Raw genomic sequence first — 24,175 nt, forward strand, 5'->3', positions numbered from 1 at the left:
AGGAAATAGTGACATGTTAAAGTTACTCTTTAGAAAACACTAAAGAACATAATTATTTCCTCTTGTAAAATAAATACTGTAGATATAATAAACTGCAGTATTGTAATATAATATTGAATTAATTTCTGTCTTTATGTCATTGCCAAGTCATAAAAAGTCATAAAATTTCTGGTCTATTGACATCTATATATACACATAGTTTCTTTATCTAGATCGACAATATGGCAGTATTCACACTTGTTTTACAATATTTCATTATTTTGTTTCGTTCATCCCTTTGCCACCATTTAGGCACATTACTATCTTCTTTGCAGCGTGTGGAGTGAGACTTTTGTCTCACCCCGCACTTTGCCTGCTGTCAATCTAGCAAAGTTATTGCCTCGCATTGCAACATGTGGATTGACACTTCAGCTTCGCTCCACACTTTGTCTGCGGTGTATCTAGTGAAGTTGGTGCCTTACATTGCAGCATGTGGAGTGAGACTCCACACATCACTTGCAGTTAATTTAGTAAGGCTATTGCCTCGCATCGTCAGCAGGTGGAGTTATACTATGCCTTTATGTTCTTCGTTATTTCGTTATTTTGTCTGCTTTAAACTTAAACTCACACTTTTATTGCTATGTCTCTCCTTTTCAATGTAGCCTGGGTCCTTCTCATTTTTACCCTCACGGCATTGTATGTTTTTTTACGTTCATGCTCGTGAGGGTAATATTGGAAAAATAATTATATTTCAATAGTTAGTTTTAACTTTTCATATAAAAATATTTTATACTCGTGAATTGGCATATAGTTTATATGCCTTTTTTGACTCTTTGTATAACGATGGATATCAAATCTTTTACAGATTTTTATGATGATCAATTTGACTTTGTCTATAATCCTTTTGAGATTTTGTATATCTGTATTTAGATTTGTATCACGATCTATAATACATTCTTCTTTATTATTTCTGATTCTTTTGCCTTCAATTGCACCATGTGGGGAAGTTGCATTAAAGTGGCACTAAAGTTTCATTTTCATTTTTTTAAAATTAACAAACATATCATACTTACCTCCACTGTGCAGCACGTTTTGCACAGAGTGGCCCTGAGCCTGCTCTTCTGGGGTCCCTCGGTGGCTCTCTTGGCTTCTCCCTGCATCAGATAACCCCCTAGGAGAAGCGCTCTCCCTGGGGGTTACCTTGTGGGCGCACTCCTGAGTCCAGCATTCGGCGTCCACAGACGCCGAATGCAGGACTTGCCCCCGGCGGCTGCATCATTGGATTTGATTGACAGCAGCGGGAGCCAATGGCTGCACTGCTATCAATCTATCCAATCAACAGCCGAGAACCCCCTGCAGAGAGAGAGCACGTCCCTGTGGGACAAGTTTGAGGGTTCAGGTAAGTAAAACGGGGGGGCTGGGGGGGCCGGTCACTGACAGGTGTTTTTTCACCTTAATGCATAGGATGCATTAAGGTGAAAAAACACGAACCTTTACAACCCCTTTAAGCTTATAACCATACATATTTTTGTTTCATCCATCTATATTGTTTAATTCCATTTAATTCACTACACATTAGTATGCTTTTTTTGTCTGATCAGTCTGATCATATGGGGAGGTTTTTCCAACACAACTTTGCATTTGATTGGCTGTTTATTTTTCATTACCACTATGTATAAATATGATCAGACTTTGTCTATTTAGCTATGACTAAGCATAAATACATGATGTGAAACGCGTTAGCTGTTTTTCCCTGTTTTCTATGCACAAGATATGACTGTTTTGGATTTTAATCTTTCAATAAAGATGCCTCCAGCGGTGTGCGGCCGTCCAGGATTTATTCCTTTCTTCTAAATTTGAGCAGAGCCAGCACCCACAAGTTTCTAATAGGGCGGGTGTCTTCAACAGGTCTGGAGCTTTTTGAGCGGCAGTTTTTCTTCTGGTATTTTTTAATAACCTAACTGTCAGGAGACTGCGAGTGTCTCCGCTCGCCGGGCTCCAGGGCGCATGCGTGGTGGACTGGTGCTTCGCCGCACACCCGTCCGCGGCCTGATGGTGCGGCGCGTGCACGGCGGTCCCCGTGTGCGCGCCGTCGCCCATGCGGGTACCCGGTAGCGCGTCACGCTGACACACTCGCCAGGGGGGAGACTATTTCTGACGACTCCAGCGGCCAGTCGGGTTGCTGGTTCGTCGTCAGCTCCTCCTGTTCCCTGTGTCTTAGTTGATCCTGTAAAACCTGTCTGCTGCTCTGTGTACCGAATCCCTGGCTTGTGAAACACTGATACCGCTGTCTGCCTGATACCCCTCTGACCTCTGCCTGCTAAACGGACTTGCTCCTGCCTGATACCCGGTTCTGACCTTTTGCCTGCTAAACGGAGTTGCTCCTACCCGATACCCGGTTCTGACCTTTTGCCTGCTAAACGGACTTGCTCCTGCCTGATACCCGGTTCTGACCTTTTGCCTGCTAAACGGACTTGCTCCTGCCTGATACCCGGTTCTGACCTTTTGCCTGCTAAACGGACTTGCTCCTGCCTGATACCCAGTTCTGACCTTTTGCCTGCTAAACGGACTTGCTCCTGCCTGATACCCGGTTCTGACCTTTTGTCTGTTATACAGACTCCCAGTGCCTCAGTTTCCATCTACAGATCTCCTGCATACCGGAAGCCCGTGCCTCCGCGTACCCCCAGCTCCCTGTATCAACTCCGGGGGTCTGGGTGCGCGTGGTCGTAAGGGCGAGCCGCTCTCGGCATCTTGGCCTCGGTGAGTACTAGTCGTGACAGTACGAACCAGCCAGATGTCCAAGGCCGACAGAGCGCGCTCTCCTTTGGAGATCCTGTGTCAACAGGTATCCACTCTTGCTGACTCAGTGCAAAAGCTACAGGAAGGATATACCCAAATTGATAATCGCCTTCAGCAGATTACAGGGTCACTGCCCTCTGCAGCCGCAGCTCCTGCACCCAGCAGTGGGGGTTCGCTCCCTCAGGCTTCCGCCAATCCCACAGTCGTCATGGCGCTCCCGGAACCCAGGGTCCCCACACCGGAACGGTTCTCAGGGGACTGTGAGAAGTTCAGGGCCTTCAAAAACGCATGCTCCCTCTACTTCGCCCTCCAGCCTAGAACCTTTTCATCAGAAATTGTTAAGGTGGGATTTGCGATTTCTTTATTGTCCGAGGAACCTCAAGCCTGGGCCCACGGCTTGATGGAACAGAGCAGTCCAGTTCTAAATACAATTGATGCCTTCTTTGAGAGTATGTCCCAGCTCTATGACGACCCGCAGCATATGGCTACAGCTGAGGCCATCTTGCATCACCTGTCCCAAGGAAGAAGACCTATTGAGGACTATACGGTGGAATTTTGTAAGTGGGCGGCCGACACAAATTGGAACGAGCCGGCCCTGCGCTATCAGTACCGCCAAGGCTTGTCCGAGTTACTCAAAGATGAATTAGCCAGGATGGAAACCCCCGCTTCCTTGGAAGAATTAATTGAAGCAGCCACGAAATTGGACAGGCGACTGCGTGAGCGACGCTCAGAGCGCTTCCAAGGCCCGCGCCCCACCTGGGCGCTACCCAGACCCCATTCGGCTCAGACCCCAACCTCAATGACAGCTGCTGCTACACCAGTTCCTGAGGTCGAACCTATGCAGCTCGGCCTGGTCCGGGCTCCGCTGACCTCTGAAGAGAGGCAACGCAGACGGCAGTCCAACCTGTGCCTCTTATTGCGGAGGAGCCGGACACTTCCTGCGCAACTGTCCAATCAGGCCTAGTAAGTCCCCTCAGCAAAATGTGTTTAACTGTCCAAACAACAGTATCCCAAAGACTTACGTGATGTTGTTTGTTTCCCTACAGCTTCCGGAAGGGTAGACCCGCTTGCAGGCCATCATTGATTCCGGAGCATGCTGCCTTGGCCCACAGTCTGAATATTCCTCTGCAAACCAAAACTCAAGGTCTACGGGTACATCTGGCCGACGGATCCCTTCCTCGCTCAGGACCCATCACCCAGGAGACCCAACCTATTCTGGTAACCACCAATTCCTGCCACCAGGAATTTCTACGGCTCGACCTTATTCATTCACCCATCTTCCCTGTTATACTGGGCTTGCCCTGGTTACAGGCTCATGACCCACAGATCAAGTGGAGCACCAAGGCGGTATCTTTCCCCTCTCAGTATTGCTCTAAAAATTGTCTCCCCACAGCTCCTAAAGTTTGTGCTACGATTACAGCTCCGTCAGGCAGCCTCCAACATGTCCCCTCCGAGTACCTTGAGTTTCAAGAAGTCTTCAGTAAACAAATGGCTGACCGCCTACCACCTCATCGGCCTTACGACTGTCCGATCGAGATCCCGTTCGGCCGTATATTTCCTCTCTCGGAAACTGAGCTAGAGGCTCTCAAACAATATATCGATGAGAATCTCAAAAAGGGCTTCTTCCATCCCTCGTCCTCACCTGCTGGAGCCGGTATCTTTTTTGTTGGGAAGAAGGATGGTTCTTTGAGACCTTGTGTAGATTATCGGCAGCTCAACAACATCACTATTAAAAACCGGTATCCACTGCCACTCATTCCCGAGCTATTTCAACGGTTCCAATCAGCTAAAGTGTTCTCTAAACTCGACCTCCGGGGGGGCCTACAATCTCGTCAGGATCAGGGCTGGTAATGAGTGGAAGACAGCTTTTAGGTCCAGGTTCGGGCATTTCGAGTACCTAGTGATGCCATTCGGACTCTGTAATGCCCCGTCCTTTCAACCAATGGGGTCGCAATGGACCCACAGAAGATTCAGGCAATTCAAGAGTGGCCGGCCCCATCTGACAAAAAAGGGGTACAGCGGTTTATAGGGTTCGCCAACTTCTATCGAAAATTTATTGTTGGATTCTCTGCTATTGTGGCACCTATCACTCAACTAACCCGTCAGCACGGCTCTTTTCAGTGGTCCCCAGCCGCTCAAGAAGCTTTTCTGAAATTGAAGAAGTTGTTCAGTTCCACCCCGATTCTTCGTCATCCTGACCCGACTCAACCATTTGTGCTGGAGGTAGATGCTTTGGAAATCGCAACTGGAGCGATTCTCTCCCAGAGACAGGGACCCTAAAGCCATTCTACACCCTGTAGCTTTCGCATCCAGGAGACTCAGTCCGCCGGAACTCAATTATGATGTGGGTGACAGGGAGCTGCTGGCCATAAAGTTCGTTTTGGAGGAATGGAGGTATTTGCTGGAAGGTGCAGTACACCCGGTCATGATCTTTACGGATCACAAAAATCTAGAATACCTCCGAACAGCAAAACGACTAAAACCTCGACAAGCCCGTTGGGCTCTCTTCTTTTCCCGTTTCAACTTCCATACATCCTACAGACCTGGGGCAAAGAACGGAAAGGCAGACGCACTCTCTCGAATGTTCTCCGCAGATTTTCAAACATCAGAACCAAGCACTATCCTCTCTCCACAAAACTTTCTTGGACTGACTCAGACGGACCTAATGTCATCCATCAGATCCTCATCTAGCTTGTGTACTGAACCAGAAGTACATTCCTTGAAGAAATATGAGGATCTTTTTTGGATTAGAGGGAAAATTTTCGTACCGCAAGAGACACGGCCTTTAACCCTTAAAATGTGGCATGACCATAAAATGGCGGGACATTTCGGGATAAAGAAGACGTCTGAGCTGATTTCTCGCTCCTTCTGGTGGCCTGGATGGAGACGGGATTGTAAGGAGTACGTGGCGTCCTGCCCTCTGTGCCAACGGAACAAGGGCCAAAACGCTAAGTCCTGGGGCTTGCTCAAACCTTTGCCCATCCTGGAACGGCCATGGGCCGATGTGTCCATGGATTTTATTGTTGATTTGCCAGCCTCAGAAAATGTTACCACCATATTTGTCGTTATCGACCGTCTCTCCAAGAAGGCCCATTTTTTACCTATGAGGGGCACTCCTTCTGCCGTAGACACAGCCAATATCTTTTTGAAAGAGATCGTTAGGCTCCATGGTGTACCGAAGAGCATTGTGTCGGATAGGGGCGTGCAATTTACGTCCAAATTCTGGAGGGAACTCTGCAAGACCCTTGATATCAAAGTCTGTCTCTCCTCAGCGTATCATCCTCAAAGCAACGGCCAAACGGAGAGAACAAATCAAACTTTGGAACAATACCTCCGTTGCTTCTGCTCAGGTTCCCAGGACGATTGGGCAAGTCTTCTCCCGTATGCTGAATTTGCCTATAATAATTCAGTTCATGCCTCTACCAACCAAACACCCTTCTGGGCAAATTGTTGGTTCCACCCTACGTTCCTTTCTAATGACATTCCTGAAATGACAGTTCCTGCAGTCCAGGACAGGATAACCTTGTTGCAATCCAACTTTCAGAAGATCCAAGACATGTTACACAAAGCGCAAGAGGATTACAAAAAACAATACGATCGGGGCAGGAGGGTGAACCCAAAGTTTGACTTAGGAGAGGAGGTCTGGCTATCCACCACTAACCTTAAATTACCTTTGCCATCTCGAAAACTTGGACCCAAGTTCATCGGTCCTTTCCAAGTCAAGAGAATCATTAACCCTGTGGCTGTTGAGCTAGCACTACCCAAGACATACCGGATTCATCCTGTTTTCCATGTATCCTTGTTGAAGCCTGTTGTGCCCAGCCCTTTTTCAGGAAGAGGAGAACCTCCTCCTCCGCCAATCAGGGTGGATGGCGAAAATGAGTTTGAGGTGGAGTCCATCCTGAACTGTAGAAAGAAGGGCAGGCAGCTACAGTACCTGATCCAGTGGAAGGGTTACCCACCTGAAGACAATTCTTGGGAACTCGCTAGGAACCTGCATGCTCCACGTCTAATCCAAGCCTTCCACCAAGATCATCCAGAATTGATGGCTAGCCTGGGCGTCCAGTGTCCGCCCTTAGGAGGGGGGCACTGTCAGAAGACTGTGATTGTCTCCGCTCGCCGGGCTCCGGGGCGCATGCGCGGTGGACTGGCGCTTCCCTGCACACCTGTCCGCGGCCTGATGGTGCGGCACGTGCGGGTGCACAGCGGTCCCCGTGTACGCGCCGTCGCCCATGCGGGTACCCGGTAGCGCGTCACGCTGACACGCTCGCCAGGGGGGAGACTATTTCTGACGACTCCAGCGCCCAGTCGGGTTGCTGGTTCGTCGTCAGCTCCTCCTGTTCCCTGTGTCTTAGTTGATCCTGTAAGACCTGTCTGCTGCTCTGTGTACCGAATCCCTGGCTTGTGAAACACTGATACCGCTGTCTGCCTGATACCCCTCTGACCTCTGCCTGCTAAACGGACTTGCTCCTGCCTGATGCCCGGTTCTGACCTTTTGCCTGCTAAACGGACTTTCTCCTACCTGATACGTGGTTCTGACCTTTTGCCTGCTAAACGGACTTGCTCCTGCCTGATACCCGGTTCTGACCTTTTGCCCGCTAAACGGACTTGCTCCTGCCTGATACCCGGTTCTGACCTTTTGCCTGCTAAACGGACTTGCTCCTGCCTGATACCCGGTTCTGACCTTTTGCCTGCTAAACGGAGTTGCTCCTGCCTGATACCCGGTTCTGACCTTTTGCCTGTTATAGGGACTCCCAGTGCTTCAGTTTCTATCTACGGATCTCCTGCATACCGGAAGCCCGTGCCTCCATGTGCCCCCAGCTCCCTGTATCAACTCCGGGGGTCTGCGTGCGTGTGGTCGTAAGGGCGAGCCGCTCTCGGCATCTTGGCCTCGGTGAGTATTAGTCGTGACACTAACCCTGCTTTAAATTTCTCCACAACTTTATTCTTGACCTCTCTGGTGTGTTCCTTGCAATTATGATGCTTTTTGTTCACTAAGGTTCTCTAACAAACCTCAGAAGGCTTCACAGAACAGCTGTATTTATACAGAGATTAAAGTACACACAGGTGGACTCTATTTACTAATTAGGTGACTTCTGAAGGCAATTGGTTCCACTAGATTTTAGTTAAGGGGGCTGAATATAAATGCAGGCCACACATTTCAGATATTTATTTGTAATGAATTTAAATACCATTTATCAATTTCCTTCCACTTTATAATTATGTGTCACTTTGTGTTTGTTTATCACATAAAATCCCAATAAAATACATTTACATTTTTGGTTGAAACATGACAAAATGTGGAAAGTTTCAAGGGGTATGAATACTTTGTCAAAGTACTGTATCCAATACAAGAATACATGTTTGCTTTTGAGTGTACTAATTCCTGAGTGGAAAGTCAGCCCTAATCCTACAATTATTCTCCAATCAAACTTCCAGATCGGTGAAGGAAGGGCTGACAAAGGCACAGTAATTCACTACACATCCCCTTCTGTCATGCTGGTGAAAGGTGGGCTTACAAGTGGTTTAAAATACTCGCATTGAATTTGTAAACCACAAACGATGCCCTTATTTACCAGCATGATGTTAAGCCAACCAAAATCATCTGTATTCATTTCAAACATCCAGCCATACAAATAAGTAGTTCTTTTTCTGTATAACTCCCCTGCACATGATTGAATGTTTGAAGTGCACACGGGTGCATTCTTCTCACACAACTTTGCTTCATGCCTTCATAATTAAGTCTCAAAGCCTTGATTATACCTGTTACCCGTAGTGTTTGTATGATTGTATGTTCACCCACTGCTACTGGAGCAAAATGTCCATGCTTACAATTACTTAGTGCACACTATGAGACAGCTCACATCTAGGACCATGCTGCAGCTTGCATCCTCTGAACCTGGGGAGACCAGAAAACATTCTGTGCGGCTCTTAAATACGTGATCAATACTTGTCACAGTAATACTTGTGATATGATACTATCTCATCAATTTTACTTACCTTCTACAGGATACAGACAAGAATTGAATGTCTCCAACAACAGCAGAATGTGAAATGTATATGATAGAAGGAAATAAACCAAGTCAGTTTATATAGCAGGGAAACAATGTAGACATGGCAACTTTAGTTGTATTTTTATATAATGTGGTTCACCACAATAATTCAAACAGTAATCATTGAACACTGGCACCTAGTAACTGAACACTGTCAACAAAAACAACAGTTAAATTGTAAATCATGGATTATGACATTGCTGGTGTGCAGCTTACGCAAGATGTGAAAGTGATAGACTTACAATGCATACCCATTACTCAGTTACCACATAGTCCTTCCACATGAAACCTCATATAAAAGGGAAAGAGATGAACATCATATCAAGGATTAACCACAACTAAAAGTGTGAAACATTTGGAGGTATAGCCATAGCATCAAGTCAGCCTGCCCACACTTTAGTGAATTTTTTGGGGCAACCTCTATTATTGTAGGTGGCTTGATAGAAAAGTAAAGCAGAATTCACCAAGTGCTTCCAAAAATGAATAGAGAGGAGAGGGTTTTTTCCAAAGTAGCGTGATGGCTTTCCTGGCGTAAAACATTAGAAGACAGGAGTGTCCATTCTGTGCACCTCACCCTTCATCTGCATCAACATAGAATCCCAAGCGTTCTCCTATCTCTCGATATACACAAGGCCTTTGACTCCCTATCGTGAGATTATTTTTGCCACGTCTTGCAGAAATGGAGATTTGGGAATTCAATACTCTCATGAATATCTGCCCTATGCTACACCCCTTCAGGCTCAGTCAGATATGCAGGACATCATTTCCACCCTTTTAACATTTCTAGAGGAACACATCAAGGTTGACCCTTTTCTCTGATCCCCTTTATCTTGGCAATAGAACTCCTGGCTATAGCAATTAGGAATAACCCAAATATCACTTGAATTTCTTACACAGGGCTCCATTTTAAGATATAAATCATGGGGACCTGTACAGCTTAGCTGACAGGAATAGTGACCCAAGCCTAATATGCGGCTCCAGCCAAATGAAAAAACCCTCATTCATGCAACCAGAGTACCTGTGTGAATGAGCCCTTTATTATGGTTTTGTTATTTTTCACATTTTTTTTTCACATTTTTTAACAGTCCTGTGGGGGTTGGGGAAATATCAGAGGTCTAAACAGACACTCAACATCTCACTTTTGAGACAAGAGAAAGAGATTGTGGACAGATATTCCTCAATCCTTTCTCTGCAGAGTAAATGAACAGGAACCGTTCTGAACAGAGGCTCCCTGTTCATTCACTAACTGAAGCATTGCAAATACAGGGAGGGCAGCTGAAGAATTGGTTCCAGCAATTGCACCCACTCCTGCTGCTCTGGGCCCCCCTGTTGAACTTATAAGGTCTGAGCCCTGTACAGGAGGGCAGGTGCCACCCCCTTATCAGCAGCCCTGCTCAAAACAGTTTGTATTTTACCACTTATGGTACCAATACCACCTGGAACTTCAAGTGGAGTACAGTAAACCTGGAGTGGTCATCACTGAACATGAGAAAATACCTTTTCTTGCCTGATTTCTGAGCTTTAATAGGAGAACATACTGTAGATCTGAGTGAATTAAGTCTAGGAGCTGTCTAGCTCTGCTTTTGCCACTTGGGTAGTTTTCCCTTTATGAAGCTGGTACATGTCATTATTTGATTGCAGTGGTCTTTTGTTTTTTCTTTTTTTTTGCCACTGGCATGCTGATCTTTAGTTCATTTTTTTGGGATTCAGGATTCCTGTGTCCAAGATGACAGTACCAGGTGCGAATAAAATTCAAATTTGTTCCTCTTTGACAGTGTTAAACAATTCACTACACTGCAGCTGATACAGTTTACCTGTGATTTTCCTTTAGTCGGTATTTGGCTTTCTTTTGTGACAATACAGCTGTTGCTTCATAATGTCACTACATTTCCTAACGGTAAGCTTTTCCTCTGACACAAGGGGACTTTCAAAAGTAGGATAATATATAACATCTTCGATAAGTATGATTCTGGTGACTCTGGCAGAGTGAAGTGTGGGTAGCCTTCCCATATTCTTTCTGAGATTATAAGCTGTCCATTTGATGTAATTACATACAGTATTTACATAGGGGTTGATGTCCAAAAACTGGAGAGTTCAAAATCTGGTGCAGTTCTAACTTCAGCTTGTTAAATTAACCTTTGACAAAAACCTGAAAGCTGATTGGTATCTTTGCAGAATAATGCAGGTTGAATAAAGGAATCGTTCCATCCAGTTCAATCTGAGTGTGTGTGTGTTTATGGCACTACCAATTTCAATATCTATGTACAATGTGTTCACTAAGAAACTCATCTAAAAGTTTTTAAATGTACCAATACTTCCACCAACTGTGGAAGGGAGTTCCACATTCTTACCACTCTAACATTAAAGAACCAGTTATGCATTTAAGATCGAACCACTTCTTGTCCAGCTTCTTTATGTGTCCCTGTCTTCTTTAGTGACCTTAGAATAAATAGTTTTCTCCTAATGATTTTCAATCACCATTTGAAGATTTCTTATATTGCCAGTATATCTCCTCTTAAGAGTCTCTTCTCCAGGATGAATACATTTAATGCTTGTAGTCATTCTTCATAACACATGCCCTCCAGCCCCCTTATTAGCTTTGTTGCCCTTCAGAGACATCCTTCCTGAGGTTCGATGACCAAAACTGGACCACATACTAAAGATGTGGCCAGACCAGGGTTTTGTAAAGTGGTAGCAATATAGTTTATCTCTTGAGTAAATACACCTTTTTAATGTATGCTAATAGTCTGCTAGCCTTGCTTGCTACCGCTTGGCATTGCATGCTATTGCTGGGTCTGATCCACTAGGACCCCCAAATTCTTTTCCATTGACTTGGTTAAATTGATGATAGGCAACTCCTATCCTCATATTGATTAGTGGTTCCAAATTAATAACTACTGCAGTAGGGAACAGACACAAAAGATACGCTCAGCATATTTCCAAATAATTGTTCTGCTTTATTATGACACAATTGAAGGTTTTTATACACATGATTAGGTAGGTTTCACATTAATATTACATTTGTACTTGTATGGTAACAAGGGGTGTTACATAGGCAGGCTAATTCTAATCAGGACTCAAAAGAATGTAAACATGTACTGAAAACATTATTAGTGCCGTGTGCACAGTGAGGGCAGTGTGCAATATATACATAATAGAATACAATTATATACAGAACTTACAAATTTCCAATACACCATCCTCTAATTCCCCAGAGATCTTCCTCTTAGCAAGTAATTTGCATGCATCTTTTAGCTTCCCTGCTGACTGCTGTCTTTTTGCTTTGACAGCTGTTATATAGGTAAGGGCGGGGCCACCCAGTGACGTAAATGGGTGACCCCGTCCCCTCTTATGTCACATGATGTCAGAAGGGGCGGGGTCACCCGGTTACATCACCAGGTGGCCCCGCCCTTGCCTTTATAACAATTGTCACCGCAAACAGACAGCAGTCGGCGAGACTCCTCCCATCTAGGCGAAGCTTTTTTTTCCTTCTATTTTTCGGGTCTGTCGGTGTCGTGATTGAAGATGGATAGACATCTCAGGACACTTTTTATTTTTTAGGAATTGTCAAAAACTGTCTCCTGTCATTTTTACTTTTTTGACACTTTTTTTGGTGAATGGGTAGGGGTACAATGTATCCGATACTCATTCACCAGGGGGGGAGGGGGGGGCGGGATCTGGGGGCCCCCTTGTTAAAGGCGGCTCCAAAGATTCCAGTAAGCCCCCAGCCCTCAGACCCCCACAACCACTGGGCAAGGGTTGCGGGGATGAGGCCCTTGTCCCCATCAACATGGGGACAAGGTGCTTTGGGGGGGGGTTCCCTATATATATATATATATATATATATATATTTATTAAATACACTGCCTTCACGCCGTTAACTAACCTGCCTGCCTAATCAGCTCAATCTATCTCTGTCCACACACTATACAGGGCCGGTTGGTAAGCAGCCTTATATAGTGTAGGGCATAGACTTAGTCCCCCTGATCCATGATTTGCCAAAAGCACCCTGCCTTTGGCCTCTCTCAGCAGAGCGCGCTGTGATTGGCCAAAGAATGCAGGTCAGGTGCATGCTTTGGCCAATTATCATACAGCAATGCACTTCAATCTCACAGTGCAATATGGGGAGTTCTGCGGCGCTCAAATTTCCCGCGAACGCCCCATAATATTTACTGTTCGGCGACCGGGCGAACACTTTGAGCTCATCCCTAATCATCAATATCAAAAGACCTCAATTTGTAAATTAAGCATTTGTGAGGTGCTGTCCCTAAGGGCCCTTTCACACGGGCTGTCCGATCAAGTCCACCTGTCAGTTTTTCAGGTGGACCTGGTCGAACCTTGCAGTCTCCCCTATGAAGCGGTGGATGTCCGCTGACATCCGCTGCTATCCGATCCTGCCTGCAAAATCCAGATGGATGGTGGTCCTATTTTTCATCCGTCTGGCAAATCAGATCAGATGAAAATGGACAGGCGGTCCGTTTCCATCCAATTTCCCCATAGAGAAGAGCAGAACTGTGTCCGTCTCTGCTCTGCACAGCGAGGATCAGCGTAACGATACCCAGCTGAGCAAGCGGAATCCGTTACACAGAGGCGCCCGTGTGAAAGGGGCCTTAGTGAACTCTAACTATACTACATCCACAGGCCTTCCTCTATTCAAATTACAACTTACCTCCTCATAGCAGGTCAAAAGGTTGGCCTGCCAAGAACGGTCTTTCATAAATCCATGTTGATTACTACTAACCATGCTACTTTCACTTACAAACTCCTGGAAATGATCCCTTATCATTCCTTCCAATAGCTACATTCTTAAGCCTCGTACACATGATCACATTGTTGGCCAACAAAACCGTGGACGTTTGTCCGAAGGGCATTGGCCCAAACTTGTCTTGCATGCAAACGGCAAGGAATTGTCGGCCAACAAACACGAACATACTGACATACTACGTGGTTTTTCAGCTCTTTAGCGCCACCCTTTGGGCTCCCTCTGCTAATTTCGTGTTAGTAGAAGTTTGGTGAGTGTTGATTCGCGCTTTTCATTTCGCACTTTTTAGTTAGTTTCTGAACGGCCGTTCGTCAGCCAGACATGTTGCAGAATTGGAGGAGATAACGTGTTATTTATTATTGGCCTTGGAGTTATTGCTTTGACCCAAGTCCAGTCCAGGAACAGGAGGAGGAGGATTTCTTGGACCAAAAATTGGTTGCTTTATTAATCATGACCAATTATGTCATATGCCTTTGCTGCGGGAGCTCCAGGAGAATAATCCAGATGTTTTTCGGAATTATCTCCGGATGATGGACCCCTGCTTTCACCAACTCTTGGCATTGTTGACCCCCTATATTAAGAAGCAGGACACATGCATGAAGCTTTTATTTTATTTTTTGGTTGAATAATAATGATTTGATTTGTTATATTTTCTATATTTTTGGATGCATAGAATGCACTTTTTGGTTAACTTCTATTGGCAGATAGCATGTATAATTTTTGAATGCACAATAAAAAAAAATTGTGTAGAATAATACTTGGCTATGTGTTTTACTTCCAATGACAGTTTGGGAGTAGGCAATTACATTTAAAAAATACAATGTTTCAATATCAAAAACAAAACATACAAATGTGCAGCATGACGCTGACGATTTATTATTTTTCATATCCCAACCACACATCACCATGCCCAACCTATGTAACGTATTCTCCCAATATAGCTATATGTCAAACTTCAAAATTAATTACAAAAAATCTGAGGCATTGAATCTGACACTTCCAGAAACCACTTTAAACAACACAAAAAACAACTGCAATTTTAAATGGGAAACAACATCTCTCACATACTTAGGAATACAATTAACTCCAAAACTAGATTTGATGTATAAAGCCAATTTTCAATCACTCTTACAAAAGATTACCAAGGACCTAGAGAAATGGACATTGAAATATTTTTCATGGTTCGGTAGGGCAGCCATAATTAAAATGACAGTCTTACCCAGAATACTATAATTTTTCCAAACAATACCCATATTACTACCTTCAAGCTTCTTTAAATCCTTACACACTCTGTTAAGAAAATTCCTTTGGGCCACAAAAAAACCCAGAATTAGTCTAAACCTACTGACTATGATTAAACAAAACGGAGGCATGGGTTTTCCTAATTTTATAAATTATTATCTAGCCACACACCTAACTAGAATCATAGATTGGACATGCCACAAAGAAAATAAAGATTGGAGAATAACATGGGACCTATTCCGACATCACATACACCATGGATACCCTGGAACCTGTGCCCCAAACAACTGAAACAACATCCTCTCATAGGGGCCACCTTAAAACATTTACAAACAATCAAAGGCATTCCCTCACCTGATCACTAGGACCACTAACCCCCTTGACAACAAATCCCGATTTCTTACCGGGAATGGATGGTTCTATCCAATCGCTTTACAACAGAAACACACCACTTCTAGTAGCACACTGTTCAAAGAATAATACAATTAAACCCCTATCAGAATTACAAAAAGAATTAGGACAAACTCCTCTACAACTCAGGGAATACCAACAAATACATGAATTCATTATGAATACTGAAAAACAAAAACATTTTCTTAGGCCATTAACACCTTTCGAAACTATATGCCTTTCAGCCACTACAACCACTAAGAATATCTCCTTAACATATACTTGGTTGCAGTCCAGCGATTTACAAGAACCTAATAGACACAAAACCTTCTGGGAATCAACTCTAAACAAATCCTTTACAAAAGATCAATGGATACAAGCATGTGTGTTCGCACACAAATGTGCACTCAGTGTAAGATTGCAAGAAACATCATTTAAAATCTTAACAAATTGGTACATCACACCAAATAAAATACACAAATGGCTTTCAACAATACCTGGGGATTTTTGGCGCTGCAATCGGGAAGAAGGCACTAAGGACACCTCTCGGGGGTCCACAAATTTACTGTCCTTTCTAGAATAAATAACAGATTTTTCTATACAAAGCTAGAGTATTTCCAAATAAATCATTATTGTAACAATAGGCCGGTTACGAAACCACCCTGGTGGTCTTACCAGTTAATATTCTACCATTGAAGTCAATTATTCATTGTCATATGAAACCTATGTACAAATGTTAATATGATTGTACTAATGTTATCTTTAAGCACTAATAAAAGCTTATTGTTTAAAAAAAAAAAATACAATGTAAAATTAACAAGGGACACCAACATAGTTGTATCTTTGATCTTAAAAACTACGGGATAATGGTGTTGTGGTAACTTGTCCAAATAATAAAAAAAAAAAAAAGAATAATAATATTATTCTTGATATCACTAGAAAAAAAAAGCCTTTGAAAATTTGTTTGCAATAACTCCATCAGTATCACCAGCAAAGCAGCTTCATTATTATCCCATTAAAGAAGAAGAGAATGTGCGCTGCGTTTCAAGATTTCATAATTTTCCACGTCACAAATGTTGATTCTCCATTACAAACGCTAGTTTACAAGACCGACCGCTTCTGGGTCGTCCTTGCTTCCGAGTATGCGTGTTTGTACTTTGGACTTTTGTCTGACGGACTTGTGTACATACGAATGGAAAATCCGACAACAGACATTTGTCCGCGGAAAATTTTAAAACCTGCTATTCAACATTTGTCCGCGGAAAATCTGCCAACAATTGTCCGATGAAGCGTACACAGGGTCAGACTTTCCACCAACAACCTTTCACCACACATTTCCCGTCGGAAAATCCGATCGTGTGCACGAGGCTTTAGACTGACTGGTCTGTAGTTTCTGGGTATTTATCTCGACCCTTTTTTTATTGCTACCACAATTGCTTATCACTAATCTGCTGGTTCCATTTCGGTCAGTAAGCTGTCCTTAAATATTATAAATAATATGCTCTGGCTATGACATGGCTAAGCTCTTTGAGAATTCTCAGGTGTAAGCCATCTGGTCCTGGTGATTTATTCACATTAAGTTTTTGTAGCCTTTTTTGGACACAGTTTTCTGGCAGCCACAAGGGTATTACATATACTGTTGTTAGCATTACTGTCTTGATTATACCCTGCCTTTTCATTCTTATAAATTGAGAAGATTATATTTAACTACTTAAATAGGTTGTAAACCTTATGTGTTTTTCACCTTAATGCATTCTATGCATTAAGGTGAAAAACCTTCTTTAGTGCAGCTGACTCCCAGAGTCCCCGTTTTACTTACCTGAACCCGATCGTTCCTGTGCCAGGGCCGGTGTCTTGGGTCATTATTGGATAGATTGATAGCAGCACAACCATTGGCTCCCGCTGCTGTCAATCAAATCCAATGACGTGGGAGCCGGGGGGCGGAGCCGAGTCCTGCTGTCTGTGTCAATGGACGCAGCAGCAGGACATGGGAGCGTGTCCGCATGGGTGCCCCAAAGGGATAGTGCTTCTTCGACGGGGCACTCGAGAAGAGGAGAGCCAGGAGCGCCGCTGAGGTACCCCAGAAGAGAAGTATCGGGGCCACTGTGCAAAACCAACTGCACAGAGGAGGTAAGTATGACATGTTTTGTTTTTTTGCTGTTTGTTTTTAAAAGGAAGGTTTAGTTATCCTTTAACCTCCCTGGTGGTATGTTTATTCCGGATTTTAGGTGCTGAAAGCGGTACAATTATTTTGCATGGAAATTTGGCGTTTTATATTGTAGGCCTGTAATTCTTAACAATAACACACCTAAATCTGTCCAAACAAGAGTCTAGTAGATATCCCGGGTATGATAAAGTTTGAAACACAAAAACATAAATTATAATATAATAAATAAATATAAATAATTTAAAAAAATAATTATATAAACATAATAAAATTAATTTCTCCATAAATCACTATCGCTCAATTCTGCAAGTGTTCTAATTTACTATCGCTGTTTTCTAGCTGGTCTAAAGCCACTTTTAACGTAAAGGGACACTTTTTGGTTGCTATGGACAATCTCCAGTTTCCAGGCAGAAAGAACAGTATATATAACATAAAACTGCATGCAGGGCATGGGCCAAAGCACTGGGGACAAAAGGGATGTGAAATAATTTCATACAGTACTGTAATCTGTAAGATTACAGTACTGTATGTGTTATGATTTTTACAATGTTTTGAATTTGCCGCCAGGCTCCACACCGTGCGTCGCGACGCTCACAGGGAACAGAGCCTGGCACGGAGAGGCTTCGGAGGAGACAGAGCCCACAGACACTGCAGGGGACATCGCAGGATCCTGGGGACAAGGTAAGTAACGCGGCACCAGCATCCTGCAATGTAATCCCGAGTGTGGCTCGGGGTTACCGCTAATGAGACTGAATTTTAACCCCGAGCCACACTCGGGAAAACCGTCAGGGAGGTTAAGGAACGGGCATATTTTTCAGACTTGGTGTTTACAAGTTAAAATAATTTTTTTTTGCTAGAAAATTACTTAGAACCCCCAAACATTATATATTTTTTTTCAGACATCCTAAAGAATAAAATGGTGGTTGTTGCCATACTTTATGTCACACTGTATTTGCGCAGTGGTCTTACAAGCGCAATTTTTTGGGAAAAAATGCACTTTTTTAAATTAAAAAATAAGACAACAGTAAAATTAGCCCAATTTTTTATATTGTGAAAGATAAAGTTACGCCGATTAAACTGATACCCAACATGTCATGGTTCAAAATTGGGCCCGCTCGTGGAATCGCGACAAACTTCAACCCTTAAAAATCTCCATAGGCTATGTTTAAAAATTTCTACAGGTTACCAGTTTTGAGTTACAGAGGAGGTCTAGTGCTAGAATTATTCACAGCAATACCTCACATGCGTGGTTTGAACACCGTTTTCATATGCGGGTCCGACTTACGTATGCATTCGCTTCTGCGGGCACTTTAAATTTATTTATTTTTTTATTATTTATTTTATTTTTTATTTTGACACTGTCCTTTTAAAAAAAAAAATTGTCACTTTTATTCCTATTAGAAGGAATGTAAACATCCCTTGTAATAGAAAAAAAGCATGACAGGACCTCTTAAATGTGAGATGTGGGGTCAAAAAGACCTCAGATCCCACATTTACACAAAAATGCAATAAAATAAAAAAGTATTTTTTTTTTTACAAAAAAAAAAATTATTTCCCCTTTAAGACCTTTGGGCAGAAGTGACGTTTGACGTCGCTTCCGCCATCCAATGATATGGACCCGAGTGGGGGCCATCTTTCCCTCACTTGCCTCCAGGCTGTTGAGGGGTGAGGACCCAATCGTCTCCGCCGCTACCGACAGCTCCGGTAAGTGGCGGGGCAGAAGGGGGCCCTCTCTCCACCCGATAAAAGTGATCTCGAACTGAATCCGTCGCAGAGACCACTTTTATCTGAAAGCGGACCGCCCGCTGTTGAAGACAATACCGGGGTTATGGCAGCTATCTGCTGCCATAACCCCGGGATTCCACTTCAAACAGCCTACGTATAACTGCGGTGAGCAGTCCACAAGTAGTTAAAGCAAGTCTGTTGTTTTTTAAAAGCTCAAGCTCTCCAGCAAAATGTATCAATTTACATGGATAAGACAAACCATTTAACTCTGGTAATGGTGATTAAAATGGTTTATCTCAAAGGAATAAAACAATTTGCTGTACCTGATTATAAAGTGTTAGCTGGAGTTTGGCTTCAGTTACTTTGTGTATTGCATGTCTCTTCTACAAATAAATCCTGCTCGCTTTAAGCACAGTTTATTGCTAAAGTTTGCTCTCTTGTGTACTTTCTGAAGCTCATCCCATATTTCATTTGCATTTCCACTTCCACATAGGCACAATTTGATCATTATCTATGCTCTATCTATGCTCAGGGATATAGTACTTTGATCTTTCGCTGTGTACTCAACTGTATGTGGGTTTAGTCTCTTGTGTACACTTCCATGAATACTTTCTTATCAGTAGCATCTTCATTCTGTAACTTCCAGGACTGGTAGTTCTGGCTTGTCAAGTAAGCAACTGAAACTTTAAAGTAATATTTAAGTCTCGTTTTTTTTAGTTAAAAATATCAAACATGTTATACTTACCTGCGCTATGCAGTTGGTTTTGCACAGAGCAGCCCGGATCCTCCGCTTCTCGGGTCCCTCTTTGGTGCTTCTGGCCCCTCCCTCCTGTTGAGTGCCTCCAGAGCAAGCAGCTTGCTAGGGGGACACCCGAGCCGAGCCGCAGCTCCGTGTACCCATTCAAACATGGAGCTGCGACCCGGCCCCGTCCCCTTTCTATCCTCATTGGCTGACTGACTTTGATTGACGGCAGCAGGAGCCAATGGCCCCATGCTGCTGTCTCAGCCAATGAGAAGGGGAGTCCCAGGCAGCCAAGACACTCCTGCAACATCGCTGGATCTAGATAGGGCTCAGGTAAGTATTAGGGGGGGATGGGGGGTGGGCTGCTGCACACACAAGGCTTTTTATCTGAATGCATGCAAAAAACCTTCTGCCTTTACAACCACTTTAACCAGTTGCCGACCAGCCGCCGTCATTATATTGCGGCAGGTCGGCTCTCCTGGGCAAATCGCTGTAGGTGTACGTCGGGCACGCGGCCACCTAGCGGGGGTGCGCGTGCGCTCCCGGAGTCCCCGCATTGATTGGATTTGTTCCAGAACCGATCAGTCTCCAGGCCCAGGCCAATGATTTCTGGACCTGGTGATCGGTTCTGGCGAATGGCAGACTGTCCTCTGCCTGTGTATTATAAACATAGGCAGAGGAAGTGATGTCAGCTCCCCTCGTGGAGCCCTTTTCAGTTCCAGTGCGAGAGGAGAGGACATCTTACTGTGAGTACACAACACTACACTAACACCAGTACACATAGGCACACTTGTCACCCCCGATTCACTCCCTGTCAGTGTATCACCAAGCGCAGTTTTCAGATTTTTCACTGATCATTGTACTTAGGGTTGCCACCTCATCCCTTTAAACCCGAACACATATTAATTACACAGGTTCTGTGGCTGATTAAGGTGGTAAATAAACTCACTTAAATTAGCCTCAGAACCTGTGTAATTCATGTGTTTGGGTTTAACCACTTCCTGCCTGGCCTATAGCAGATTGATGGACGGGAAGTGGTTCAGTTATCCTGACTGGGCGTCATATGACGTCCACAGCAGGATAACATGCCGGCGTGCGCCCGCAGTGGTGCACAGCGCGGCGATCGGAGATGCTGTGTGTCAGTCTGACAACACTGCATCTCCGATCATGGTATGGAGCCTTACCACATGATCAGCTGTGACCAATCACAGCTGATCATCGCATAAACCAGGAAGTGCCGGTAAATGGCATTTCGCGTTTCACGCTGACAGGGAGAGCCAATCGGCGGCTCTCCCTGTCAGAGGGGGGGTCTGTGCTGATAATAAGCACAACTCCATTAGATGTGCCACCACAGCTGCCAAAAAGTGCCCATAAGCTGCCAGTCAGTGCCCCCTCAGGATTGCCTGTCAGTGCCCAATAAAGTGCCAATCAGTGCCCATATCAGTGCCAATTAGTGCCTACCACAGTGCCAGCCAGTGCCCATCACAGTGCCCAGCAGTAGAACCTGTCAGTACCTCATCAGTACCTCATCATCACTGCTGCCCATCAGTACCACCTATCAGTGCCACCTGTCAATGCCAATCAGTACCGCCTATCAGTGCTGCCTGTTAGTACCCATCACAGCCGCCTATTAGTGCCCATCAGTGCCACCTATCAGAGCTGCATATCAGTGCTGCCTATTGGTGCCCATCAGTGCTACATATCAGTGCCGCCTATCAGTGCCCATCAATTCTACATATCAGTGCCACCTTATCAGTGCCAACTCATCAGTGCCCATCAGTGAAGGAGAAGACAAAATTTTATAACCGAAACGAAGAAAAACTTTTTTTTTTCAAAATTTTGGTCTTTTTTAGTTTGTTTAGCAAAGAATAAAAACCCTAGAGGTGATCAAATACCACCAAAAGAAAGCTCTATTTGTGGGAAGAAAATTATAAAATTTGTTTGGGTACAGTGTAGCATGACCGCACAATTGTCATTCAAAATGCGATAGCTGAAAATTGTCCTGGGCAGGAAGGGGCGAAAGTGCCTGATATTGAAGTGGTTGAAGGGATGAGGTGGCAACCCTAACTGTACTGGTGTCATTAGGGAAGTTATTAGTGGGCCCAGGTAGGTTTGGAGTACCCCCCATTAACCTCCTAATAAAGGTTTAATCCCTTGATCACCCCCCCAGTTAACCCTTTCACCCCCGGTCACCGCGTCACTAGTATAGTGTATAGATCTCTTTTCTGATCACTGTATTTGTGTCACTTGTGACTCTAAACAGCGTTAGGCAGTTAGCGGCAGTCGCATATAGGTTTAGGGTACCAGCTATATAGTCCCTAATAAAGGTTTAACCCCTTGATCACCCCCATTTAACCATTTCACTCCCTGTCATAGTGGCATTAGTATAGTGTACAGATCTTTTTTTCTGAACACTGTATTAGTGTCACGAGTTAGCTAGTTAGCGTCAGTTAGGTGTCAGCATCAGTTAGCGACAATCCCAGACAGCGTCAATTGTTTGATTGCCAGTAGCGCCAACACACATGCACATACTATACACCTCCCTTACTAGAATAGTGTTTAGGCTGGGTTCACACTGGTGCGACACGACAGCCGTCCTACTTTGGATCCGACTTTGCCCTGCGACATGAAGCCGGCATGTGTCCGACTTTCAATGAACGGGGATCCGACTTGGATCCCCGCCAATGCCCGGCACTGTGTTTGGTATGAATCTTTAGGGGGAACTCCGCGCCAAATTTTAAATAAAAAACCGGCATGGGTTCCCCCTCCAAGAGCATACCAGGCCCTTGGGTCTGGTATGGACCTTGAGGGGAACCCCCTACGCCGATAAAAACGGCGTGGGGGTCCCCCCCAATCCATACCAGACCCTTATCCGAGCACGCAGCCCGGCCGGACAGGAATGGGGGTGGGGACGAGCGAGCGCCCCCCCCCCCTCCTGACCCGTACCAGGCCGCATGCCCTCAACATGGGGGGTTGGTGCTTTGGGGGAGGGGGCGCGCTGCGGCCCCCCACCCCAAAGCACCTTGTCCCCATGTTGATGAGGACAAGGGCCTCTTCCCGACAACCCTGGCCGTTGGTTGTCGGGGTCTGCGGGCGGAGGGCTTATCGGAATCCAGGAGCCCCCTTTAATAAGGGGGGCCCCAGATCCCGGCCCCCCACCCTACGTGAATGAGTATGGGGTACATGGTACCCCTACCCATTCACCTAGGGAAGTGTCAATAAAAAAAAAACCACAGTACACAGGTTTCAAAATTAATTTATTGGGCAGCTCCGGTATCTTCTTCCGACTTCTCCCGGTGTTCCGCCTCTTCTCCCGGGCCCCGCCGCTATCTTCTTCCAGCTCTATTGCCAGCGAGGGGCCCGGTCTGCTGCCGCTGTCTTGTCACCGCTGTCTCGCCGCTTCTTCTCTTCATCTCTTCTTCCGATGTTGACACGACGCTCTCCCCGGCTGGAATGCTCTCTGTGCGCTCTGCTCTGACTTATATAGGCGGTGACCCCGCCCCCTTATGCCGTCACAGTCCCTGGGCATGCTGGGACTGTGACGTTTTAGGGGGCGTGGTCATCACCCGATGACCACGCCCCCTTATGCCGTCACAGTCCCAGCATGCCCAGGGACTGTGACGGCATAAGGGGGCGGGGTCACCGCCTATATAAGTCAGAGCAGAGCGCACAGAGAGCATTCCAGCCGGGGAGAGCGTCGTGTCAACATCGGAAGAAGAGATGAAGAGAAGAAGCGGCGAGACAGCGGCGACAAGACAGCGGCAGCAGACCGGGCCCCTCGCTGGCAATAGAGCTGGAAGAAGATAGCGGCGGGGCCCGGGAGAAGAGGCGGAACACCGGGAGAAGTCGGAAGAAGATACCGGAGCTGCCCAATAAATTCATTTTGAAACCTGTGTACTGTGGTTTTTTTATTGACACTTCCCTAGGTGAATGGGTAGGGGTACCATGTACCCCATACTCATTCACTTAGGGTGGGGGGCCGGGATCTGGGGGCCCCCTTATTAAAGGGGGCTCCTGGATTCCGATAAGCCCTCCGCCCGCAGACCCCGACAACCAACGGCCAGGGTTGTCGGGAAGAGGCCCTTGTCCTCATCAACATGGGGACAAGGTGCTTTGGGGTGGGGGGCCGCAGCGCGCCCCCTCCCCCAAAGCACCAACCCCCCATGTTGAGGGCATGCGGCCTGGTACGGTTCAGGAGGGGGGGGCGCTCATTCGTCCCCACCCCCATTCCTGTCCGGCCGGGCTGCGTGCTCGGATAAGGGTCTGGTATGGATTGGGGGCGACCCCCCACGCCGTTTTTTCGGCGTAGGGGGTTC

At 45.4% G+C, this 24,175-nt stretch overlaps 1 long non-coding RNA gene across 1 annotated transcript in view; it reads right to left on the reverse strand.

Moving 5' to 3' along the window:
• The window catches only part of LOC141141433 (uncharacterized), a 29,814-nt gene extending 20,929 nt beyond the window's left edge, over positions 1 to 8,885 (reverse strand). Inside the window, exon 1 of the long non-coding RNA XR_012244075.1 lies at positions 8,779 to 8,885. This is a non-coding gene — a long non-coding RNA (uncharacterized lncRNA). The remainder of the gene's footprint in view (positions 1 to 8,778) is intronic.
• Between the last annotated feature and the right edge of the window lie 15,290 nt (positions 8,886 to 24,175).

Source organism: Aquarana catesbeiana, linkage group LG04 (genome assembly GCF_042186555.1).
Source record: "Aquarana catesbeiana isolate 2022-GZ linkage group LG04, ASM4218655v1, whole genome shotgun sequence".
Lineage (NCBI taxonomy): Eukaryota > Metazoa > Chordata > Amphibia > Anura > Ranidae > Aquarana > Aquarana catesbeiana.